Source organism: Protopterus annectens, chromosome 15.part0 (genome assembly GCF_019279795.1).
Source record: "Protopterus annectens isolate FY-2018-M chromosome 15.part0, PAN1.0, whole genome shotgun sequence".
NCBI classification, from domain to species: domain Eukaryota; kingdom Metazoa; phylum Chordata; order Ceratodontiformes; family Protopteridae; genus Protopterus; species Protopterus annectens.
In genome coordinates this window covers 348,646,091-348,671,402 of record NC_056749.1, presented here as the reverse complement: position 1 = coordinate 348,671,402, position 25,312 = coordinate 348,646,091, and the positions used below count along the sequence as shown (strand labels likewise).

The 25,312-nt window shown below is 39.1% G+C and overlaps 1 protein-coding gene across 3 annotated transcripts in view; it reads right to left on the bottom strand.

Annotated features, from left to right (window-relative positions):
- OPHN1 (oligophrenin 1) overlaps positions 1-25,312 on the bottom strand; it is a 2,670,560-nt gene that overhangs the window by 544,432 nt on the left and 2,100,816 nt on the right. The window lies entirely within an intron of this gene.

Below are 25,312 nucleotides of genomic sequence, written 5' to 3'. Positions count from 1 at the left end.
ATGTCAGAGCCGACGTGGCCAAGGTCTGCGCCGACTGAACGGCTGGTGCCAATGTAGCAGTCATAATAGTCTGAACTGAGGAGCTCCTCGGTGCCGATACAGTAAAGGCTACAGGAGAAGACGGAGCCAAGATCATTAATGGTGCCGAAGGTCAAGGCACCAAAAGCACTGGGGCTGACTGAGTGAGCTCCGAAGCAGAAACTTTAGCCTTCTTAGATCTTGGTTGGCGGGAGTCCCCAGCCGGGGACGAAGGCAAAGACTTGCCCTTAGTAGGATCATCCAAAATTTTCTTATGGGCTCTAGGAGGGGTTGAAGCCTCCGACCCAGAAATAGCCTCTGAAAAGGGAGATTTGAGAAGTCCCTTCAGCAACAACTTATTTTTCCTTTCCAACAAGGTTCTGTTAGAAAAATGTTTACAAATACGATAGAGCGGGTCAACAGATAAGTGGGACACACCCAAGCAATAAACACACAAAGAGTGTGCATCTGATGTAGGTAATTTGTGTCCACAATCAGAATACCTTTTAAATCCCGGCCTACCTTTCTTATTTGCCATGACAGAAAAAGGGGACAGTAGAAAGGGTACCGGCAATGGTACAAAAAAATACCGGAAGATATGAAGAAAGGAGCAGATTACCAACGATGGTAAAGGAGAAATACCTCGCGGTAAAAGGTGCAGAGTAAAGAGAAGAAAACTCAAGAAAATATGGTCGCTAAATGCGACAGGGTAAGAGACAACAAAATAGAAACTTTTCTGACAGAAAAAGTTATACATATGACTAGTCTGACCACAAATATCTATACTTAACTCAAGAGAAGCAGCTTGACACGACCGAATGGCAACGTGGCAAACGAAATCTGGGGTAACAGGGAGAGGGGGATTATGGGTGAGAGTTTAGCTCGAGAGTTTGTAGCTGACGCGAGCTTGGAAAATGGCCGGCTCGGTTCCGAGGTTAGAACCGATACCCCATACGTAATGAATGAACGAGGATTAACAATATAAGATATTAATTTATGGAGGCTTCATGTATGACACCATAACAAAAGTATAATGTATGAAAAACTTCTGAAATTCTATAAGGATTTTCAAACTGTAAGGCATTAATCTGTAACTTGCTTAACTTACAGCTAAGTTTAGCCATGCACGATAACTTCAATGTGATCAATACCAAATTCAAAAACCATGCAGGTTTTATTAAGCTCCACCTAAATATCAGTTCAACTCACTGATGTAATGTGTTTTCATTATACTTATGCTGTGTCTTTAAGAAGGGGAAGTCATACTTTTACCTTCTAAGAGCATGTATTACACATAACAGTCTGAAACAGTTTCCATAAACTGTATAGATTCTCCTTGCTCAGTAGAGCAATCAACCACTACTGTAGAAACTCCTAAATCTGTATTGCCACTGGAAATCATAACATTTGTGAGTAACCCACCACGCTTCCACACCAATTCCTCTAACACAGGCAAACGGGCAAATCCTCATCATTTCTCTCCGTCCCAGCACTGGCTTTCTAGTACACAGACCATTAACTATAACTCTGTCTCCATCTGGGATTCATCCCTCTACTTCACAGAGCTGACTATTAAGAGCAAAACACTTGTGCTGGTATTTCTGAATTCCAATACATGGCAATAAAGCCATACATTAGATCACAAGAAATAACTACATGCAATTTGTTTTTCATATCTGGAAGGGGAACAGAGATAAGATAAAAACATATAGCCAATTTGTTTTGCTAGGAGTTCGGGTTCTGGCATGCACATTAACATGGTTAACTTCAACTGCAAAGCAGGTAATAGATGTGGGTGGAGCTGTCTACTTGGGTCAAGTGCTCTTATTTGGAGGAGCATTTGCTACAGAAAAAGATTGGGTTGTTGTTGCCTTTTGGCTTTTCCCGGTTAGGGATCGCCACAGCGGAACTCTAGACCGCTAATGATTGGCAGTAGATTTTCACGGTGCCGAGTTGCCAGCTCGACGCTCAACCTTCAACGAAGGCACGCCCATTCATGCATGTCTTTCGGAACACCACTCGACCCGCGGGGAGGACATGCAGACTCCACACAGAAGGCACTCCCCGCACACTAGCTGAGAATCGAACGGGAGAACCTCTTGCTGTGAGGCAACATGTTTCATTTATTTATTTTTTCCCAAATGGTTTTATTAACTTCATATATTATACAGTGACATGGGTATACATACAGGTATAAAAAACAAACAAACCATTGCACAGATTTTTTTCTTTTCATGCATTTTATATATATAGTTTATTTCTTAATAACTGCTATTAAATTTAACATTACTTAGATTGTGCAAGTCCTGCCTTCCCTGAGATTTCACTCCCCCTCCTTCTCCTGAACATTACTTTGTATGTATCGTTCCCATATATTCCATTTATTTCTATGTAGTTTGCTCCTTCCCCCTTTCTAAAGACTCCATTTCCGATTCTTTTGTCGTCATATAACCTTATTTTTTCTTGCAAATGGCATGAATACACAGGTAAGAACTTAAATGCATGCTTTATATTAAGATTAGTTAGTCTAGCTGTCACATTTATTCAGTAAGTTTAAAAGCAAGCCCTTAAGTTAGTAACATCAGCAGTGTTCCAAGCAATCTTTTTAAAAAAGGTCATAAGTGAATTTTCTAGCCTATCTGGGAGGTGGACTATGAGAAGGATTTCCACACGGCATTTACCTTACAGGCCTCAAGTATTTAGAGAAAGAGAGAAACAGCAAGACTGGCTTTGTACTGCAATGTATAGTCAGCGCCTTCCACAAGTATGTGGTGTAGCTTAAGTTCTTGTATTCATACTTCACCTTGTCCCATTTTACTGACAGCTGAAGAGATCCTGCATGCAACTGTTACTTTTTTCCTCATTTGTGAGCATTTACTTCCTTCTTTTATTTTGAAGTTCATTCTATTCATACAAGTCTTCCTCCCTGAAAGAACTGACAAGACTGTAGTATACTGGAATTAACTGGAAACAACTGAAATGAGACTAGAGTGAAAGTCTTTATCTGTTGATTATCCAAACTTGTGCTGAACAGGTGCCAGTCTATCCTTTATGGGCCAAGCCTTTCCGTACTTTCACAATAAAGTCTGCACATGCTGTAGTTCGGTTAATAATGCTTTATTACATGTTAAGAAAATCTGAATACTGTCTTCAATAACAGAACTGATAAACAATAACAGTCTGTAGAAATTCTGGAATGCTGGATAACAATAACAGTGCTGACAAATATATTCAAAGTTTATGTATGTATATTCTGATTCTCCTGAATACTATTAACTGATACAGTCTTTTCCTCCTGAATAGTATGGCTATTTGACCTAAGTTCGGTACACAGGCTTGAGTATCTGTACTGTAAAGGCCCTTTTACATAGCAGTCCAAAAGCTAATTTACTGACTTCACTGACTGTGTAATGAAGTATTTCCTAATACATAAATCCTGTAAAGTTTTACAGGCCTCTTTAGCCTTGGTTTTCAAGCCTTGTCTTGCATGTGCCTCACAGTGCCTAACTGTCTATATCTTCATCTAGCATTCCATTGCAAGTACACATATCTTTCCCTTGACAAAGGAACATTCTGTAGCTTTCCCTTGAAACTATTTCTGCACATCTCATGCTTAGCCAGCAAGATTACCTTTTTCTTTCTACTGAACTGTCCTTCCCTGATACTGAATGCATACATGAAAACACAAGTCTGAATCTATACTTTCAGGCCTATTATTCTACCTTATTGTACTACAGTGAACTTACTAAGAATACCCCCAGTCTAACACTCTCAATCGATTTCTTCCAGACTCTTACAAGAAACCCAAGGCTAGTCCTCCACCCAAAACAATGAAAATGTTGGGTGCTTTTGCTAAACTTAAAGTATTTCAATGATCACCTACCATTCCAAACAAATGTATGTGCACCTTTTTTATTTATTAGATATAAGGCACATTTTGAACAGAAGATCCTGTCTGCCTCATATTAGGAATCACTGCTTTGATGACTGTGTTTTTAACCTCATTGTTTACTGAGGGGCACTAGTCCATCACTATTTGTTTTTTATATGCTGCAAGGCACATTTACTGGTCATACATTATCAGCCACTGACATTTGAGATTAGTTGACATCTGTAGCTTTTCTGGCAAACAGCCTGCAAGCAACTCCTAACATTGGAATGATCCTCTGTATTGTACATACTGCTAGAAATCACAGCAGCACATTGAACCGAAACATGTCTATGTTGTTCTGTAGCAGCATCCTCAAAGCCTTTCTTAAGAGGTTTGTTCACTGCTAAAAACTACAATTCTTTTCAATCAATACAGGAAACATTCTTGGAATAGAAAAACAATACCCATCTCAAGTACTTCATTGCCATCAGCTCAAGCTTTTTTAATTGCTCTGTCATGACTGCCAGGTTTTCTGTACCATAAAAAAGCAGTGGTCATATCACTGCATTGTAGAGCTTCCTTTTCAACTTCTTTAGCATTCTTCTGTCACACACTGTGCAAGTTGGCTGTAACACTTCTGATTCTCATTCAGACTTCTCTTCCCTTCTCCTCAAACACGTCTCTCTGATACATGAAGCTGTTAACATCTTCCACTGTTTTCCCCATCTACCTCAACTTTAAGCTTCTTCTGACTTCACCCATGTATTGCCATGACTACTCTGTTGTTTGTACTAGGTTTCATCCCATGTGTCTTCACTTTTATATTCCAGTTCCCCAGGAGTTGCTGGCATTCCAGTACAGCCTGCTTGTAATGTCATATCATCTACATAAAGAAGTTTTGTTGATTTACTCTTCCAGCTTATTTGCTGAAGAAGCCTATCTCCACTATGAACTGTAGTTGGCTCAGATCTAAGCCGAGATGCACACCGACTACCACTGTGAACCCCTCAGTGACTCCAAACCCTATACATAGTTTTGTCATTGGGTCCCTCTGCATAGCGTGCACTAATTCTACCACTATTTCTGGAGCTTAAACCATCACTGGACTGCCCATACCAGCTTTCTTGAAACTTTATCTTATTCTTTACAGTCTAGGACTGTCTAGCTGGACTCTCTCTCTCCATTTCCAGTTTCTTATTCACTCTCTGTCTCACTGCAAACACTAAGGTATACTGCATCCTTATCTGAATCTGCAGTGAGCATATCCCATGTTACTTTCGACTATTCTTATTTATGCAAACAGTATTGTTGATTGCATACAGATCACACATATAACCTCAAAAAATATTAGCCTAGCATATAACTGGTTAAATATCAACACATTTGCCATCAATACTATAAAAACTATCAAAATGTCACTTGGTATTGGTAAAAGAATTGTTTCTGTTCAAAATCTTTGCTTATCAGACCCTTCTGGGAAATTTTTACCATTTACCCAAATGCAAAGACACCTGGATATCATATTAGATCCACAACTATCCTTAACTAAATATGCTGAACAAACTACAACCATGGTCGTACAACCACACTACTGCCACAAGTTACCACCCACCTCTGCCCAACCTCTCACCTGATATACAGAAAGCTACTGTCATTAAAATCTTTACTCCAAGAACTGAATGTTATCTCCCTAAAACACCACTAACCTCCATAGAGAGCAATGCCATTTCTCATGGTACCTCCCTAAGGGCTATAAACTTCCTTCAATTCAAGTGTGAAAAGCAGAATGAGAAGAAAAGAGGGGATTTACTGCAGGATGAAGGGGACAGAAGGTCATTTGCAAGTATTATTCATTAAAATAATGGAACAATTCCACAAATTCTGTGTTGATGATTTAATTGAGAGGAGCCGTTTAAAAATATTCAACATGTAAAATGTTGTCAAAAGATTTTTCATTAATGGTTGAATTGACCGCTGTGTCTAATAAATGTGAAATGGTTTGATGTAGTTAGAGATCAAAATAATACTAAGGACTCTGACATCAAAACAAAGGACACAACTGATAACTTAGCTGGCGTGGTGGTGTTAACAGTAGATAAACTGACCATAGCTGTTATTAAAAATGCAAAAAGTCATGTTTGGTGGCTGAGAGTAAGGAAATATTGAATTCATTAAACCTTAGTAAGGCCTCCAGGTGTTTCTCTTGGATCATCCTTTTGATACCTCTGGGCTTCTATTATCACCTGTTGATATTTATATTAATAATTCTTAAACCATGCAACAAGCAAGCAACTAATGAGGTACACCCACAACAGAAAATGAGATATTAAATGTTGATCACACACTATTTATGTTGTCACAATTTCAGATTTTACTAAATACATCAACAACCAAATTACACAGGAATAAATTATTTGTTTTACATGAAACTTATGTTTGGTAAACAAAATGTTGACAATAATATGTGCACAGCTTGAGTGATTACTGAAATGTTTAAGCTGTTTGCAAAGCACTACAAAATTAATATTTATTGTGTTCATGACTCATCACTATCATTACTATTATTGCTGCTATTATTTATTGCATTTCTCGACCAATACAGTCTGACTGGACAAAAACACTTTTCAGTGGGGGTCTAGGGAGAAAAGTTACACAATGTTTGCAATTTCCAACAGTAGTACAAGGAAATAAGTACAATAACATACGAACATAGAACAATTGTAGCAACAGTGATAAGCTAGGGGAGATGGGGTACTTGGCTACAACAGAATATAGAATTGTATCACCATAAAACATCAAAGACAAGGCTCCAGTTTTCTCGAAGTCACAGCTGTTTATTCAACAAAATACACAAGCGCTTTCACTAATGCTTCTTCAGGTGTGCTTATTTACAAGTAAAAACACCTGTTTATATCAAAAAATCATTAATCACATGGCCTAACCAATTAATCATTTAAAAAGACATAAGTCATTTATACACTGTATAAAAACACTCTAATAAGCAACATAATATAAAACATTTATGCTTTTTCAGCAAGGTCATCTACGCAATGGTCTACTCCTTAAAATGGGTCTAAGGGGAATGTGGTCATTCAGACCATGTCCTACATCAGCCCTCAATCTGGCTATCCAGTTTGCTTCTATTTCTTCAGTTTTGACTCTGATGTCACCCCCTCTTATTATCCATGGACTTATCTAGAACTCTAAATTTAAAAGCGTGCCTATCATTTGTTTCAGCAACATGCTTAGCCAATGCATTAAATATACTTTTCTTCTTTATATGAAACATGTGCTCCCTTATTCTATTTTTTAACTGCCTATCAGTTTTACCTACATAGAATTTATTACAGAGTTGACATTGTGCCAAATAGACCACATGACATGTATTGCAGGTTGCATTAACTTTTAAATAAAATGTTTCCTTAGTATCTGGATGTTTAAATTCTGTTTCTGAATTAATCATTCCACAAAACTGACAGTTCTTGCATGGTTTAGTTCCTGCCTGTTCAACCTTTCCTGATAAATCCTTAGGTGCACACAGTCTTCTCTTTAGAGATTTTTTATTTTTAAAAGTGTGGACGTCTATCTAAAAATTTAGCCACACACCTATCTGAAGTCAAAAAGTCCCAATGTGTATTAAAAACATCTGTATATTTCTTTACATCTCTAGAATAACTCATGCACATCCTAACTGTATTTCCATCTCGTTTGTGGCTCTGAGTGTGCATTTGAGGTTCTGAAAAATAAGGTTTTGCTCTAGTTTTTCTTAATTCCCTTATATTAACCACATCTTTTAATACTGACTCGTTATCATAGCCTCTTTCTACCAACTCATTACTCACCATATCTATTTGCTGATTAAAATCATCTTGTTTCACATTTAATCTCGATACTCTATATAACTGATTATGAGCTACATTTTTAAATACAAAATTGGGGTGCATGCTATCTTTACTTAATAATTTATTCACATGACATTCTTTCCTATACATCCTAGTACTAATTTCTCCATGTTTTTATTTTATAATACTAATATCTAAGAAATTGATCACAGTCTGGGACCAATTTAATGTAAATCTTAAGAAAGGTGTGGAATTATTAATATAAATCACAAATTCCATTAATTGCTCCAATGACCCTTTCCATACCAGGAAAAGGTCATCCACAAATATAGAATATAGAATTGATTGAAATAAGTAGATAAAATACATGCAAAATATACACATGATAAAATTAAAGGAGTGGTAAGTAAGGAATATACATATTATTAATTAAAGAAATGGTAAGAAATGAATACACATATGACAAATTAAAGGAATGGTTAGTAATGAATATATACATGATAAATTAAAGGATGGTAAGTAAGGAATATACACACAATAAATTAAGGTATGTAAGGAATATACACCTGATAAATTAAAGGAATGGTTAGTAATGAATATATACATGATAAATTAAAGGATGGTAATTAATGAATACGCACGTGATAAATTAAAGGAATGGTTAGTAATGAATATATACATGATAAATTAAAGGATGGTAAGTAAGGAATATATTGTGTGGGAATTGTAAGGAGGGAAAGTAGTAAAAGAGGTGGGTAGCTAAGATATTTAGTGAAGTTAATATATAAAGAAACTAGCTTTGTGAAGAAAGAGAAGTCAGAGAGCATTTAGTGTTATTAGCTGACACAGAAGCTGTTGGGAACAGCAGAAGCGATTAGGAAAGGTTGCCTACCCAGTAACGGAAGAACACAGGCAGCTCCTGTTTTCCAGTCCAGTTAAAGACCTAGCACCTAATGAATGTGACAGATTAGGTTGTGCTGAACAGTGTGACATTTATACTTCTTTAGTAACGATTATAATTCTAAAACTATCAGCCTTTGTTTTATGAGGATAACACTTGATTTTGATAAAAGGCTTAGGAAAAAATTGAAAGTTAGAATACAGACTTTCTGAGCTCGACTGGAGGGAATGAGATAAGGAAAATGCTAACTTAAACTTCAGAGACGCTACTGATCAAGACCAGGTTTCAAATGATAAGCTGTTCAGAAAGACAAACAGAATTCTAGGGTCACCTAAAACTGAGTTCTATATACAGAGAGTCATACATTAAAGCAGAAATAAAGGTATGAAGGAAAACATGAAAAAGGTCACTGGTAACATAATAAAAACATACAGACACAGACATCATAGAGGATGGTGTTGTGGTACAAACTGAAGGTGGTAAATTGTTGAGCAGAGATCTGGAAAGTAACAACCGAGTCAATGATTCTGACATTCCCCAGAAGAGGGAAATACAAAGAGACATAATTTTAGAAACTAACCTGTTTCATGTAAAAGTTATATCGCTCGGTAGGTATATTGTAATTCATTACTCTTACAACCAGCACACACCTACGACCTCTGTATCACTTACTTTCCTGACGCAGCAATGATGCACAAAACCTGAAAATGTCACATTTCTACCTTTTTATTGTATGGGTCCATCCACTACACAGGAATAAACAACTGTGGAACTTTGCATCAAGATCCCTAAACTCTACTCACCTTGGTACAAATCTGACATCTGTAAAGTGGCTTGAAACAGAAAATAAAATGATCACTTGACAAGTGACACAAGTCCATTTGTCAAATGTCATGCCTGGTGCAAGAATGTGTGAATAATATTTATGCTTATCCAGTACCAGCAAACTATTCTAATGGCGCATAACAAATAAGAGGACTCTACCTTCACTGTATACATGTCTTCCATTTGTAATTCCCTGTTATCTCATTAGGATCCTGAACAATTCAAAGCATGTTTCAAGACAGCCCTAAGACCATACTTCTCAACTTGTTAGAGACAGAAATCTGGACAAAGCCTAAAAAATGGTGGGACAAAGGCCCAAAATAGGGACAATTTTTCTTATAAACTTAGAAATTTGCTAGACTAATAGCATTTGTGTTAGGATGCATTTTCTAAAGGATATGAAGTCTGAAACTCAAAGATATGTCATTATTTACTAACGTCGGTCTGCAGTGATTTGCCACAAAATCACAAATTTTACATGGAACAGAACTAAAATATGAGTTAAAAATATGGACAGTTGAGAGCTATTAAGACACACTTCAGTTCAGTCAGAATCTGCAAACGTATCACTAAACAAGAATTTTGTCTCCACAACGTCTTAGGTTAACTTACAGACTATTTACATTATACATCTTAATATGCAGTACCGTGTAGAATGCAGCCCACTGTAGCTGCATATGTATATGAGGTAAAGCATTTAAAGTTTCGATGTAAGTTAAGTAGCACCGTGAAGATAAATGTTATCCCTTAATGTACAAATAACACAATTGCATCAAAAATCTGTTTGACATAATATACTGAATTTTTTGCCCTTCTACAATCTGGACTCTTGAGATTTTACATTTTCAAATTCATCTGCCAGCACTGATAGCAATTTCAAACAACGTTGGCATCAGATATCAACAACTTCTTCATTCTCAGTCTCATTTTTATTGATAATGGCTGTGAACCCCCCTCACAGAACCAACAATGACAAAGTTCTAATCTGAGACCTGAGGCTTGTCAAATGCCTTCTGGTGTTCATTTTAGGAAAGTGCCAGATCAGTTTACATCACAGTTATTTTATTTGATTTATAATTTACTTAAAAAATCTGATAATGTATTCAAGACATACTGAGCTTCATTTTTCTCTAACAGAATAAATGCATATTTTTGTCTGAATCTACTGCATGCAACAACCAGAACCCATTATTACAAGTGCAAGTTAATACATCCTCCAATGCTTTGAATAATAACTTACCAGTGTGAAAAACACTTGCTAGCTTTTTAACAAATTGTGTTCACTAGGAACCTTTTTAATGCAATGCAATGTAATGAGATATAGTTATGTAGAGACAAGTATTTTTTTCAGCCCCTACCTCCTCTGCTGACTTTCAGTCTCCTTCTTAACTCACTCTTGCACTATTGGAAAACATCTCAGCTGAGTCCAGGGAGAGAACTTTTTACTTAATACAACAGAGTTACAACTGGGATGGAGAGGAGAACTACCTTTAACCAGTGGTGCAGAGTGCAACAATGACTTATGCGTGTCACGTGCATGCTCCCTCACAAGTGTGTAAATGCAAGGCATCTGCACTAGCTTCCTCCCCACTCCCCAACTGATGAAACTCAGCAGCTTGTATGTGGCCATAAGAATACCTCCAGTCTCCAAACATGACATTTGGCAACAGAAACATCCACCCCCAAAGAAGAACAGCCGACATCAGCTGCTGAGTCTTGATTCAGACTTTTTCCCAAGTTTTCACTGATTCTCCGAGTTCAGAACTGTTTATGTTAACACAGGAACAAGTACTGTTTATAAACATGTCCATCTTTTAATCACCTTGCAGCAAATGTTTCAATGAAATTGGACATGCATTCTGTATTTACTAGAGCTAACAGTCTACACGATACAACAGCTAGTCTGGAACAAGTGGGGCTACATATTTAAAATCATTTTCTACAACAATTACCTGCGGTATGTATGGATAACTGTGAATATTTGTCAAACACGATTTTGAAAACAGAGTTCAAAAATCATTGTTGTATATACCCAAGTCAGTCAACAGAACATCTACCAGATGAAATGTGTTAAAATCCATTTTACTGTTTACAGCAGTAATACACAAGCTAGTATCTTGTCTATACACTGGTCTTCTAGAACATCTACATTATGACTGATTTCTCATATCAATTACATCCAAGTTAGTTACATAAATTTGTTATACAAATGATATACACCCCCAGTACCATACCTCTAATGCAAGAAAAAACGTGTGAGCCATATTTTGAACTGTGTGATAAAGGAAGGATTGCGCATATGGGGCACTTGACCCCCGGCACTCAAACATTTGGGGAAAAAAAACAGAATGATGGTTTACAAACTTTCACTAACAGAGCACGATTACAATTATTTACAGATAAATTGTAAACAGGTTTTGTCAAACTGTTCTTTTTAAAGGTAGGTCAGAGCACGATTACAATTGTTTACAGATAAATTGTAAACAGGTTTTGTCAAACTGTTCTTTTTAAAGGTAGGTCACACTTTGTTTGCTTAAACAGAAAAACTAATAGGCAGTTTAAAAGTTGTCTATAAAAGATCATGATCGCTTAATGACATCCTGAAAACTGTTAAACTGTTTTTTTTTTTCATTTGGCAGTTTAGAAGTTGTCACTAAGCAATTATAACACTTACATGCACCAGGAGGTGGGGTGACAAACAGGTGTATTACCCAGAGCACCAAGTTCCTTTGCTACAACTTTAGTGTTGTAGCCTGAAGAGTGTCGTAGTGGATCATGTGGATAGTAGTGGGATACCCTGATCAGCTTTTGCTTTCTCTGCTGGGGGTGGGGGGCTGTCTACGTGCCATCTATCCAGCTCTGCCACTTTAGACTCAGGTAGTTCATATTTTGTGACCAGAGTGGGTAAGGAGTGGTCTCTTAGACAGACATCCGGGGAAAATGTAATCTTAACCTTCTCAAAGATAAACCAAGTGCATAAGTAAATGGGACTGATTCTCCATACAAATTTGTCTTCTACATTTTGGCCAGAAAATGCTGCCCTGGGTTTTGTCTGTTTTGTCTAATTAGAAAAGACTGCCCTGTGTTAGATTTTTTTTTTATGTGGGGTGTGCTAAAGAAGCACTCGGTGCAAGTTGCAGGAAAGACTTTTGATATGTAACAGGTGCCCCTTAACATTAGTCTAGGACTCTACTGTGGGACAATGCGAACAGTGCTCCCATGCTATCACTGTTAGCTGGGCATACACAGTCAAAACAAATACTTGCCCTAATAGTAAAAACCCAGTTTATAAGTCTGCCTAAAATATAGACGTTCTAGTTCTGTTGCCCTTGCACACTTAAATATGTTAGTTGTGCTACCATTTATTCACTGTGCATTTTGCCTCTATTACCCAACAAAGTCATGTCTGAGAGCCATTTCCATCTTCACAAAGTACCTTTCTGAAATCCAAAATCTCCACCTTTATTTTCCATGACCACACTAAGCAGTGATGAAAAAATGCAGGTGTACACACACAATAGTATTTTCAGCTCTGCTTCCCTATGTAATAAATCCAGAACACTTTTCCTCCAGGTGGCCCCTTGCAAAATCTACTTAAGACCTACCTATGCAGAACAAAAAGCAGCCATATTTCTAAGGCAGCATCTGGTTGATTGAAGACACCTGGTAAAAGCACCTCCACGTGATGCACAAAAAAGGAGTATAAATCAGCTATGGCCTTGTCTGCCTCTTTCTCTTCTTCCTTGTTTGGGAGCTCCGTGCTCAGCACCAGCATGAATATTAGTGCCATCAGCCTGTCTCAATTTGGAGTTACCCACAGTGCCACAGCACACCTACATTCAGTACACCTAATTTTGTTTAGTTAATACTCCCACTAAGATTTGGGAGAGAGCAGGATCACCCCCAACCCATGCACATCTACCTTAACTGACTATAGTCTAGTAACACCAAATTATAGCTATGGTTTTTAGCACAGGTGTCTTGAAAACTGCTACAAAATTCACTTCAGCAGCTGTCGGTAAACAATTATGTACAAAATATTAGTCCCAAGGCAGCAGATAATGAAACAAATGGCTTGCAGAGTTCTACTTCCACTTTATCACCATTCTCTGTTCTCCCTTTTCTAGGAATTTCACTAGAGAGGACATTTGTATTTTTTTTTTGTTCAGGTCTGCTTTCAAGTGTAGGTTAACCAACATCTGCAATTTATTTAAAAGGAAAGGAAACAGACAGACTTGGTGGGCCAAGCAGTCCTTATCTGCTATCAAGGTCTGTTTGTGAATTATGTGTTTATAAGCAACATTCTTAGTTTAGTCTAAGTTACTGCTTTATTAATTGAAAAAAACAGAAACCATCACACAACAGATGTAAATGACAAAACTAATACGCTTTCAGACAAATCATCCCTGTAAACATAACCAAAATACATGCAAAGTAGTCATCTTGATTTAGAACGTCCGACAATGACTTTGGCTTTAACAAGTTGGCTGTTTCAATTGAATGATGCTTTCTCTGGTTTGTTACTTGGAGCTATGTTTTTCACTAATATTAACAAAATGAAAGGATTAAATAAGTCAGTGGTTATATTATACAGCAAGCAACCTGAAAACATGTACACCTGAATCTTTAAAGGGTGACATGTCTATAACTTGGTTCATGTCACTCAGCAGATGCATACGTATAAAAATTATCTACAAAGCTTAGTCTGGGTATGTTTTTTTGTTAAAATTTATGCACACTAATACAACATTATCACAAATTCTATTTAATATTTCATAGGCTGTTCACTGTAAAAGTAGATATAACATTAGACCCTCACAGCAGTCTAATTCAGAATGTTTTTTGTTCCGCTCTTTTTTTTTTCTTTGCACTAGATGTGGTTGGATCGTGCTGAGATATTTACTGGATGTGTGCATCCTCCCTATAAAAGTCATATTACATAAAACCATTCTTCTCCCAATGAGAAGCTAATGCACGACAATGTTTAATATATCAATTAATGAAGTTTTTGCCCAGGCAAGGTATACTGAACTTGGTTTGCAAACATAAAAAATACTAATGAAAGATTCCAAGAAAGAGGGACAATAGGAAGATACATCTATCAATGCAGCTGTCTTTCCCTTGAACACTGACGGTACAGCAAGAACCAAAATATAGCTGCACTGTCTTAGGTTCTTACAGACTGTTAGAAGTCTACCCAATAGTCAGAGGCCAGACGCAAAGCCTGTACCTTGTATCTATGAGGTAAACATCTTAACCATTATGTAAACCCCACTCTCCCTTATTTCACAGTTGTCTCCTGCAGTCATTAACCAATAAGACACACTACCCAAGCAGTTCTTTTTCTGACTTGCAGTGACTTGTGGACACATTATGGCAGGATCTCCCAAATCCTGGGTACTAACACAAGCTTTGCTTCTGGAAAAGGTATCAAGCTTATAATATTTTATGAATAGGAAAGGAGAAACCAAAGCTGTTGCTTTATAAATACATTGAGCCAAATATTTCTGAAAACACAGCAGAAGTAATAGCTGCCCTTGTGGTCTTTGCCTGATGGAGTCCTATTATGTCCTGCTGTATTTGTTACAGTAGGTTGAGCAACACAATAAGCCAAGCAGCTTGCCAGGATTTGCTTAGACAGAGTTAGCCATTACTTGCCTCTCGTAAGCAATGGATTTGGTTGTTTTCAACATACACACATTTATATGAACTTCCAGTGTATTATGATACTCCTTCTCATTTATTATAAGAGTTGGATTTGAAATACTTAATTAGATGACCTGACCAATTTAAAAACACAGAATAAATTACATTAGACGTAAAAGATGGATTTATCCTGAAAACAATATATAACTGTAATAGACTGTAAAGGGAGGTTTACACATAAACATGTAATTCTGACATTCTTTTAGCAGATGTCAGTTTTAAAGGAAATAAAGTATTCCAAGACAAAAATTTAAGATGAATTGAAAGCAGTGAAGCAAATGGTGACACATTTAGTTGTTCTATTGTGGAAGTTCAAACTCCAGACATAGGAAACAAGATAGTGAGTAGGCCTGAGTTGTAAACGTCTCAGAAAAAAATGCTGTTCCCAGATTTGTGTAGACCTCTAAACTGACAAACACAGAGAACGATAGAGGTACACTGACTGAAGAGTACACATCCGGTCTTGAAAAGATAGCATAAGTGGTCAAACAGCTTTGCAAATAAAGAACACTGTACACGTTCAGAGCTCTGTGAGGAACAGGATGACAGCAATTTCCATTCACCAGTGCTCTGCTTTAATGTGAGCCTTCTGTCTTCTCACAGAATTTGGATTACATTTGCAGGAAGAAAATTACTCTTCGGGATGAAATGCAAATCCTCCAGACACACAGATACAAGGTTCAAAGGATGACTCTCAAATTATTAGTGCTTCTGAGACAGAAAAGTAATTCTGAGAGGCAAATATTAAGGCAGACAGAATGCTAAGTACAGTAGTACGGAAAATAACAGACGTGTTATGTAGTCACCATATCAGCTGATATCAGCTGCAGTCTGACCTTTTCATAGGACAATTATTAGGCTTTCCTCTCCTGCAATCCCCAGCTTGGCTACTGTTTGTGCCCCCCTTTTGCACTGCACACTGACTTCATGCAATGGGACTAGAAGAATGTCTGCAGCTGCAGGTGCCACATGCAGGGCAAGTGCAGTCTGTAAAACATCAAAAAACAGCATAAAGGATATACAAATAAATATTTGCTCGACTTTTAACGGAATTCCAACACCATTTGCTGAGAAGGGGAACTGTTGGCAGGGTAATAAGTAACAAGTGTGGACGAATCCTTCACAGACTATCTGTTACTGTGGCTACGTAGCCATTATATCTGATAATGGGAGTTCCTGATGCACTGAATTCTGGGAAGGAACCCAAGGAGTACCATAAACAGCCTAACAAGATATAAAAGGCAAATGTACAGAAGGCCAAACCCCACAACACTGAACTAAAAATGGATGCCTGACTCCTGGAATTTCTGTTTAAGAAACAGAGGTTGGTGATGATTTGAAGCAATGGCCAAGTAGCTATGACAAAAATGCCAGCAACAGAAACATTCCAGAAGCAAGAACTCTAGAAGTAGATGCTCACTTGATAGAGTGACCACAGACAGTCATGTCTGCTAGCCGGCGGTGTACAGCTAAATAACAAAAAGAATGCTGCTAACTCCTCAGTTAAAAAAATATTTGCTTTGTCACTGTAAACCCCTATATCTTTACAATCTAGGGGTATGGGGTGCAGAGGTCTGACGTTAGGGCTGCATATAGGTACATCCCCCCCATAGAAATACTTTAAAATTGAATATTACACCAATTCAACTGCTAAATCCACATAAGGCAATGAGGTCTTCTGGTCCGTAGGGTGTGCTTCCAAATATATGCCTCTAATACTATGAAGTAGATGCCCAAGAAAACTATCTACCAAGAGACTAAAATTAGAGCCTTTGAAAAAGCAGGCTAAAACGGAGAATAGGCAAGAGTGTAAATTATGAAATACATGTCCAAAGAAGGTGAGAAGTTTTTACAGGTGGGAAAAGCAGCAGAAATCCTAAAGGAACTGCTTATCAGGCACTACTGGACAACAATCTTGCCTTCCATCATTAGGGGAAAATTACATTGGAAAAAATGGGAAATGTGGGATCAATATATGCAGAGGATGAACAAGGTTTAAAAGAAGGTAGTATTTGAATGAACTATGTAATGGTTGACTAACAATGACTGGATATGTTAAAAGTGATGTATAATGTTTGCAACTACAATTGTGTTGGCACGGTTTGGAATGTATAATGTTTGCAAATGAGATTGAGTTGTTATGCTTAATGTTTACCTATATAAATGTAACATGGTATATATCATAAATGATACTTTAATAAAGACGTGTTTTGTTTAAAAAAAAACAAAAACAAAAAAACAACGATCTTGCTTTCCATCAAGTCATGATGGGCAGAAATACTGAAGCCATGCACCACAACGTACAACAAATGAAACCTAAATTCCATATGTCTATGATGAGACAGAATAAACAGCAAACTGACTTGAATGAGACAGTACAGGACACCTCTGCTCTGACAGACAAACATGAAGTGAAGTATGTCTGATAGGTGAAAGGCTTTATGGTGACTAAAGTCACCCCTAAAACTCATACACGATGGTCAGGAAGGGATTTGACCAGGAGTCCTGACAGGGATGCAGGCAATCATCACACCAGCTCTTTGGGTGGAGGCTACCAGGCCACATCTTCTTCTGACCCTTTGGTTCCCTAGAGTAGGGCCTGGGGGGTGCAGAGAAAGCCGTCGACGGCGGCAGACAGCTCTTCCCCCTTCGCCTGGGTCAACGCTTTCGCCGAACGGTTTTTGCCAAGAAGCAGAACCATCAAAGCACTAAATGACACTTTAATGGGCTCAGAGCTCAAGAAGGATCATGCCAGGCAGGCCTGGCGTGAGCTGCCCCCTGGACTAGGCGGCCTCCCTAGCGGCCTAGCGGGTGTCGTGAGCTGCGGGAGAGTATTACAGTGGAGTGCAGAACAGGAGGAGGAGGGGTGGCTGGAGAGAGGGAAGAAGCGGAAGGCACGGGTTAGGCCGCGGAGGAGGAGGAGGAGTCCGCAGTCCGGCGTAAGGGCGCCAAGCTGGCTTGGACCTCTCCTCCTTCAGTGCTCCCAGTGAACCTGGCACAATGGAGCATCAGATGTGGAGTGTTCAAACCCACAGGTGACACAGTGCGGACATGGGCCATCAGCCAAAGCCGGCCACCACAAGCTATTAAGAAATATGGGTTTGGAAGCTGTTCAGCCATCATTCCTATCCCAAACTAATAAACAACTAACTAAAACAAAACACTATACACACACATAACACACACACTACACAAAAAGCTTAGGGATTGAAAAAATTAAAAATACAAAAATAAAAAAATATTAAAAATAAATAAAAACAAAACTTTTCTACACAAACCACTATTAGTAAAACTAGCAAACCCACAGGTTGCAGACAAATGAATATCCTACTTCAGATGCTGCCTGTTCTGTCAAGGTCCTGAAAGCATGAAGCCACAACCTTCTTGGTCATTAGGGTACAATTAAAATAAACTCTGGCCATTGTTTTTCAATTTTGTAATTAGGTATGGAGTTAAACAGATTGGTAGGAAGGTATACAGGTATATTTTTGCTGCAACTTAGCAAGAACCCTGGTGGAGAATCACATTCCCCAGTTGTCAAAAATGTCAGTCTCTCTAAAAGAAAGAAAGAAAAAAATCATAGTTCACTATTGCTACAGTTTTACTGCAACCATTTTTGATTCTTCCAGCAAGCCCAATGCAAATGTCATTTCCAGTTTTCCAGAGGGGTTCATTTCTGAATTTAAAATGAAAAGCTAAAAAGTTTGCCAAATTACTTCTGGTACAGAGAGAGAATTTAGTTATAAAGTGGTACTAATAATGAAAAGGCCTTGTCATACTAATTTTGTGGTGATATTCTGACCATCTGCCTGCAAATGAAATAATTAGATCCTAATAAGGTCTTACTTGGAGGAAGTCCCATGACATCGTGAGTAATTTGCCCCTGTATCATTACAATGCTAAAAGACATATCTAGATAACCATCCCCACTCTTAACTGAGCAAGAGAATGCTGACAAACGTAATCATTTATGTAATGTCAATGAAACAGCTGGAAGACATGGATACAGATATCACCCATGATGGGTTTTATCCCAGCCTAAACCAGAATTGTTTTTGTTCACCCAACCTTCCCACGTCAGACAGAGCTCTTTATTATTAGGAAGAGCACCACTGATAATGTCTTTATACAGTCTGGACAAGCTGATCCTTAAGCATGGTTTAGGTTGAATATTTACATTCAGAGGGGAGAGGTATTCTTGAAATCAACTACTACTGGAATACACATTAAGTAAATGTGTTGGAATGCAGCAAAGCTCTAGAAACTGTCATCAAGAGAAAGTAAAATTAGATTTGCAGATTGCTATTCATTATAATACTTTAACCCTTTAAGTTTAACACTCTAAAGATCTGTAAAAAATAAACAGTTTCTATCCACCTTGGCCAATAGATACGTAGGCATCCTACCTTGATGAGTGAGAAATTCCATACGCTATTACAGGGATCTACCATCTTTTGAGTTCTTTATTTTTTCTTATGGTTGTTATTGTACCAAGCTTCTAGTCTTTCTGGATCCTAAGCTTTGCTGGATTTGATAGCTTTGTTAAATATTCTATTCTGAGAAATGAAAGCAGCTTCAGCATATATGCGCATAGCATAAGGTTGTTCCCTAGTCCTAATGCATTACCATTCAAAAGAAGCCACTGCATAATGAAAAAGACTAGCAAAGCCTAAATCTCTGCATATAATTGGAGATAATAACTACCTATAACTACTGAGCCATTCTGATCTATAAATCTTCCAAAATAAATGCGTAATATATTTCCAGTGTAGTCATATCATTACAGATATGAGTATTCCAATGCATATACTGGGAAGATGTTTTCAAGTGTGGGGTATAAAGCTTGGAATACAAATGAAAGTATGACTTACTCAAAGAAAATAACAGCTCTAGAGACTGGTTGCCGATGAGTCTGAGTGAACTAAACCTCAATGATCTTAAGGTTTCTCAACAAAAAGCAGCGATACCCACATAGAAAACCTTTCTTATACAGGCAGATAATACAAGCTCAAATATATGTGAGAGATGCAACTATATAGCCAAACTGGAGGCTGAGCTCTCTCAACCCAGTACTGGCGCAGTCAGTCAGGAGGAGAAGGTAACCACACACACCACAAATCCAGTCTCACATAGACCTATCGCAACAGCAAACCAAACACATAAACACACAAAAACATACTCGGAGGCTCTAAATAAAAATCTGCTCAAGCAGCAGAGACCTCCAAAGCAGACATCGAAGCAACTGTTACCCCACAACAATACCCACGTATCACATAGTTCACAAAGTCAGTGTGCCACACAGTCACAGCCCTTAAGGCTAAACACCACACCTAATACACTTGAAATGGATGACTCTATTGTCAGACACACTGACGTCCCACTCACCAGGCTGAACAAGGAGAAGATCACTGTAAGCTGCCTGTCGGGTGCCAGGATCCACCACATAACACAAGCACTAAGGTCACTCCAAAGCCAAGTACAAATATGACTCCGTCATTGTCCATGCTGGTGTGAATGACCTGAGACGTACCTCCCTGGACTACATGAAAAGAGACATAGAGGAGCTCTCTGATCATGTAGCCCAGGCCGGTATGACCCTGACCTTGAGTAGCATCTTACCCTCACCAAGAATGATGCCACAGTATAAAGACAAAATGATCAATTTTAACAATTGGCTAAAGTATTGTTGTCATTCAAAGGGGATCCAGTGTCTGTCAGCCTGGGATGACATGCTCGACAAGCCATGTTGCTTCGCTAGGGAAGGCTTGCACCTGTCACCCCTGGGCTTTCGAATACTGGCTAAGACTCTTGCCACCCCCATAGTGCCTTTTTTAGGCAAGGCTCAAAAGACAAACCCACCTCCATAGACAACACAAGGAAAAAGAAACTAAGGGTAATGCTGCTCAATGCCAGAAGTCTAAACCTCAAGATGCATGCACTCGAGGCTCTCCTCAGTATGGAGAATATCGATATCTGTGCAGTAACAGAAACCTGGTTCAAGGCTCCCAAGAGCACCCCAGCACTACCAGGTTATACCTCATACCATGCTTTTCGGCCACAAAACTCAGACCGAACCACAAAAGGAGGGGGAGTATCCATATTCATCACAGATACCCACACCTCCAGGTTAGTGGCACTGCACGAAGCATCGAAGACCATCCATGTGCAACTAACAGTGGGCAAAACTGCCTTTCAGTTTGTAGCCTGCTACAGACCACCCTCCCAAACTCAGGAACCCCACTCGGCTTTCCTGAGAACACTGGAGAATATGAAGGTCTCTCCAAACACCATCATATTGGGTGACTTCAACTACCCAAACATAGACTGGGAGCACTACTCAAGCCCCAACACCCTTGCCCAATGGTTCCTAGAATTCATAAACTCAAATGCTATGGAACAACTGGTCACCACTCCCACAAGAGGGGAAAACATATTGGACCTGATCATCACCCCTCATTGGTAAGATCTGACCATAAATTAATCTCACTGGACATCCATATCCCGTCCCCACCCCCAGTCAAGGAAACCACGGTGAAGAACTTCTCAAAAGCAAACTTCACACTTCTCAAAACCGAGGTAGAATCCTTCAAAGCCCCTGGACCAGTGGAAAATATGGCCCAAACCGCAGAATCCTTTACAAACGCATTCTATGGACACCTACAGGAATGCATGGCTCGTGCTATCCCAAATAAAACCAAGACTCACTCCTCCAAAGGCAGGAAACCTGTCGGGTGGACCCCAGCCATAAATAAGCTACACAACAGAAGGAGGAAGCTACTACATGATAGAGCAAAATCCCAAAAAGGGAAGGCATCTCTGATCAGTACTAGCAAGAAACTACAATCCCTCATAAAATCATCTAAGGCCAGCTTCGAAAGAAAAATTGCACAAGACGCTAAAGATAATCACAAGGCCTTCTTTAGTTATGTCAGGAACCTGGGTGGCAACTCCCAGATATGCTCTGAGTTAGTGCAAAATGACAAAAAATACACTGAACCCACAGACATTGCCAACATCCTGGCAGACAGGTTCAGTGCAAACTTCTTCCCCCTTCCCCCCAAAAGAGCAAATGTCTATCTCAACAGAGTGTAGCCTCCCTGACATCTCAGATGCACAGGTGAGAGCTGCCCTCTCCAAAGCAAAAAACACAGCATCAATGGGACCGGACGGTGTCCCGGGCTGCGTCTTACACGAGCTCCAAGAAGAACTGAAACCTCACATAAAGTCACTGTTCAATCTCATCCTTACTACAGGATATGTACCCAAGGAATAGCATACAGCAACAGTGGTCCCACTCCACAAAGGTGGTGCCACAAGGGACCCCGGAAACTATCGACCTATAAGCCTGACTAGCCTGGTCTGCAAAGCTATGGAGCGTATCATCATGGAACTCATAAACAAGGACATTGGGAACCTCCAAACACTGGATCCTACCCAATTCTGCTTTGTTAAGGGCAGATCTTGCCTCTTGAACCTGGTCGACTTTTTTGAAACAGTCACCAAGGCCATAGATGAAGGGAAGGTAGTCCACAAAGCCTACCTGGACCTCGCAAAAGCCTTCGACACAATACCCCAGTCGGGCATCATAAATAAGCTCACCAGCTTAAATATTAACCCCTATGTCACAAGATGGGTTGCAAACTGGCTCAGGATAGAACCCACATGCTTAGAATTGCAGGTGAACTGTCAGACTCTAAACCAGTTACAAGTGGCATCCCACAAGGCTCAGTCCTGGGACCTCTCTTGTTCGGTATATATTTCTCTGAGGTACAGGCTAACACAGGAGGACTATGGCTGACCAAGTTCGCAGATGACTGCAAACTGTGTGTCATAATCGACTCGCTGACTGACACAAGCATCCTCCAAAAGGATCTCACAGAGACGGATAACTGGTGCCAGAGCCATGGCCTAAGGCTAAATGCCAAAAAGTGCATAGTCATCCCCTTTGGGAAAAACAAAGTGCCCACAAATTACCACATAGGTGGTAATCCATTAAGTATGGAAGAAGTAATTAGGGGTTTGGGGACCCAAGTAGATAGCAATCTCTCCTTTGACAATCACGTTGCCAAAGTGGTTAGAAAGACCTTCTATATAGCCCACCTTATCACGAAAGGGTTCACATCTAGATCAAGAGAGGTCATTGTGCCCCTCCACTCATCAGACCCATAATTGAATACAATGCCCCATTTGGGATGTACCTTACCCGACACCTGCAGCAACTGGAAAGACCCCAAAAGTACCTCACCAAGAGGATCAAGGGACTCAAACAGATGCCCTACACAGTTAGGCTGAAGAAACTCCAGCTCTACTCAGTTGCTTACCACCTACTCAGAGGTGATCTGTGCCTGACGTATAAAGCCATGTCCAACCCATAATTAATGGACATGCTCCACCTCAGGAAATCCAAATCCCTTAGAGCTACATGCTCCAGGGACTTAAACCTCAGCACAGAAATAAATAGGACATGCTGGAGGGACAGATTCATATCCCAGAGGTTCCCCTCAGTCTGGAACAAAATCCCAATCCATGTCAGGCAGAGCCCCTCAATGACCCTCTTCAAGAGAAATCTTGACGAGTGGATGGGAGATCATAGGTTTACCCCTGGGATCTCTTATGTGTCCCTACTAGACAGAGGCACAGTAAACTAACCTTAAAAGGGCTATCTTCTGTGACCTACTATACAGAGGCACAGTCAACTAATCTAAAAGGGTGGCGAAAGCCAAACACACTCTTGCTAGGCTTATAAATGCCCTAGGGCAGATAGTCTAGTATCAACCTATGAACCTATATACAAATACAATAAAAAAAGGGGGTGGGGATGAACATTCCTGACGAGTCTTTTTCTTTAGTGGGAAATCTGTGGCCCTACACCATTACTGTCAATCCTAGCCATATTATAGGGAGTGTGTAAAAGCTGCCCTACCCTACTAGTAATTGAACTTTTACTGGACAATGTTTTATCTCATCAGCTTTAACGCTCTGATGTTCATTTATCTACTTATTTCTTTGTTAACCTTCAGTATCAAAATCAGTGTTTCCCACTTAAAATGAATAACATTGTTGCTACGATAAAGATTCACTGTGCATGTTTTTTTCCCTTTTCTCCACAACTGTGAGCTATGAGTTTAGTACATTTAAGTAAGGGGGTTCTGTGTAGAGAAGCACGCCACATAGATGGGAGTACAGGGGAGCTTACCATCTACAAAAAAAAAATAGCTTTCATGGAGATCACTGATACCTCATCCACTTTTGTTTTGGTAGGTTAAGCTTTTTAAACTCATGTACACTTCAGTGTAGTCTAAAGCTGATAAACAGTAATAACACTTTCTGACATGCTAACACCCTGGAAAACTTTTCAAAGAAAATGCCATTCAAAAGTGTAAAAACTTTGTGAAAGTCCAATAACAAGGCAGCTAAAGTGATTTTATCCTTCTTCACTATCCACCGAATATTAAGCTATACACAAATTAAATAGGAATGCCTTTATCACCTTTGATAAACCCCTAAATCCTTGCTGCATGCAAAAAGTAAGCTGAGGAACTATGGTCTCTAGTGTAGCCTGTACTTTGGCACAGATTTTTGTCTCTAACAGCAGTAAAGCGATGCATGCTTCTACACTTTGATGGATGTAAGGGATCCTTATCAAGAGTATTACATTTGTTAAGGAGACAGAGTCTGATAATCATTCTCATCTTTTTATGAGGATCTATCACCGTAATGCAAGACTCCCCTTCCCATTAGTAGAGCAATCTTAAGTGGGTTAATTCTTTTAAGAGTTCTGCTCAGATCCAGTACTGCTCTTGAGTCTTCCTTACTACAAATTGCCTCCTGTTCAGTTTTGCAGTTCCTGAATTAATCCTTCTCCACCCTTGGCAGATAAATTTATTTTACTGTTTTGCACTTTAGTTGACTGTATTTGAGTGATACTGCTTTATGTTTGATTTATTTGTTGATTTTGCACTTTATATAATTTTAAAGGTCACTAATATGGTACTGCTTGCTGATTACTGAGCTCTGCACTTGAGAAGCCTTCCAGGCAGTGTTACTGTGTAATTTGCTACTTTGTATTTGTTGATGGTACTTAACTGTTGCATTCCTGCACTTTGGGCCCAGCCAGACTGCCCTTTTTCTCAGATGAGCAAAGATAAA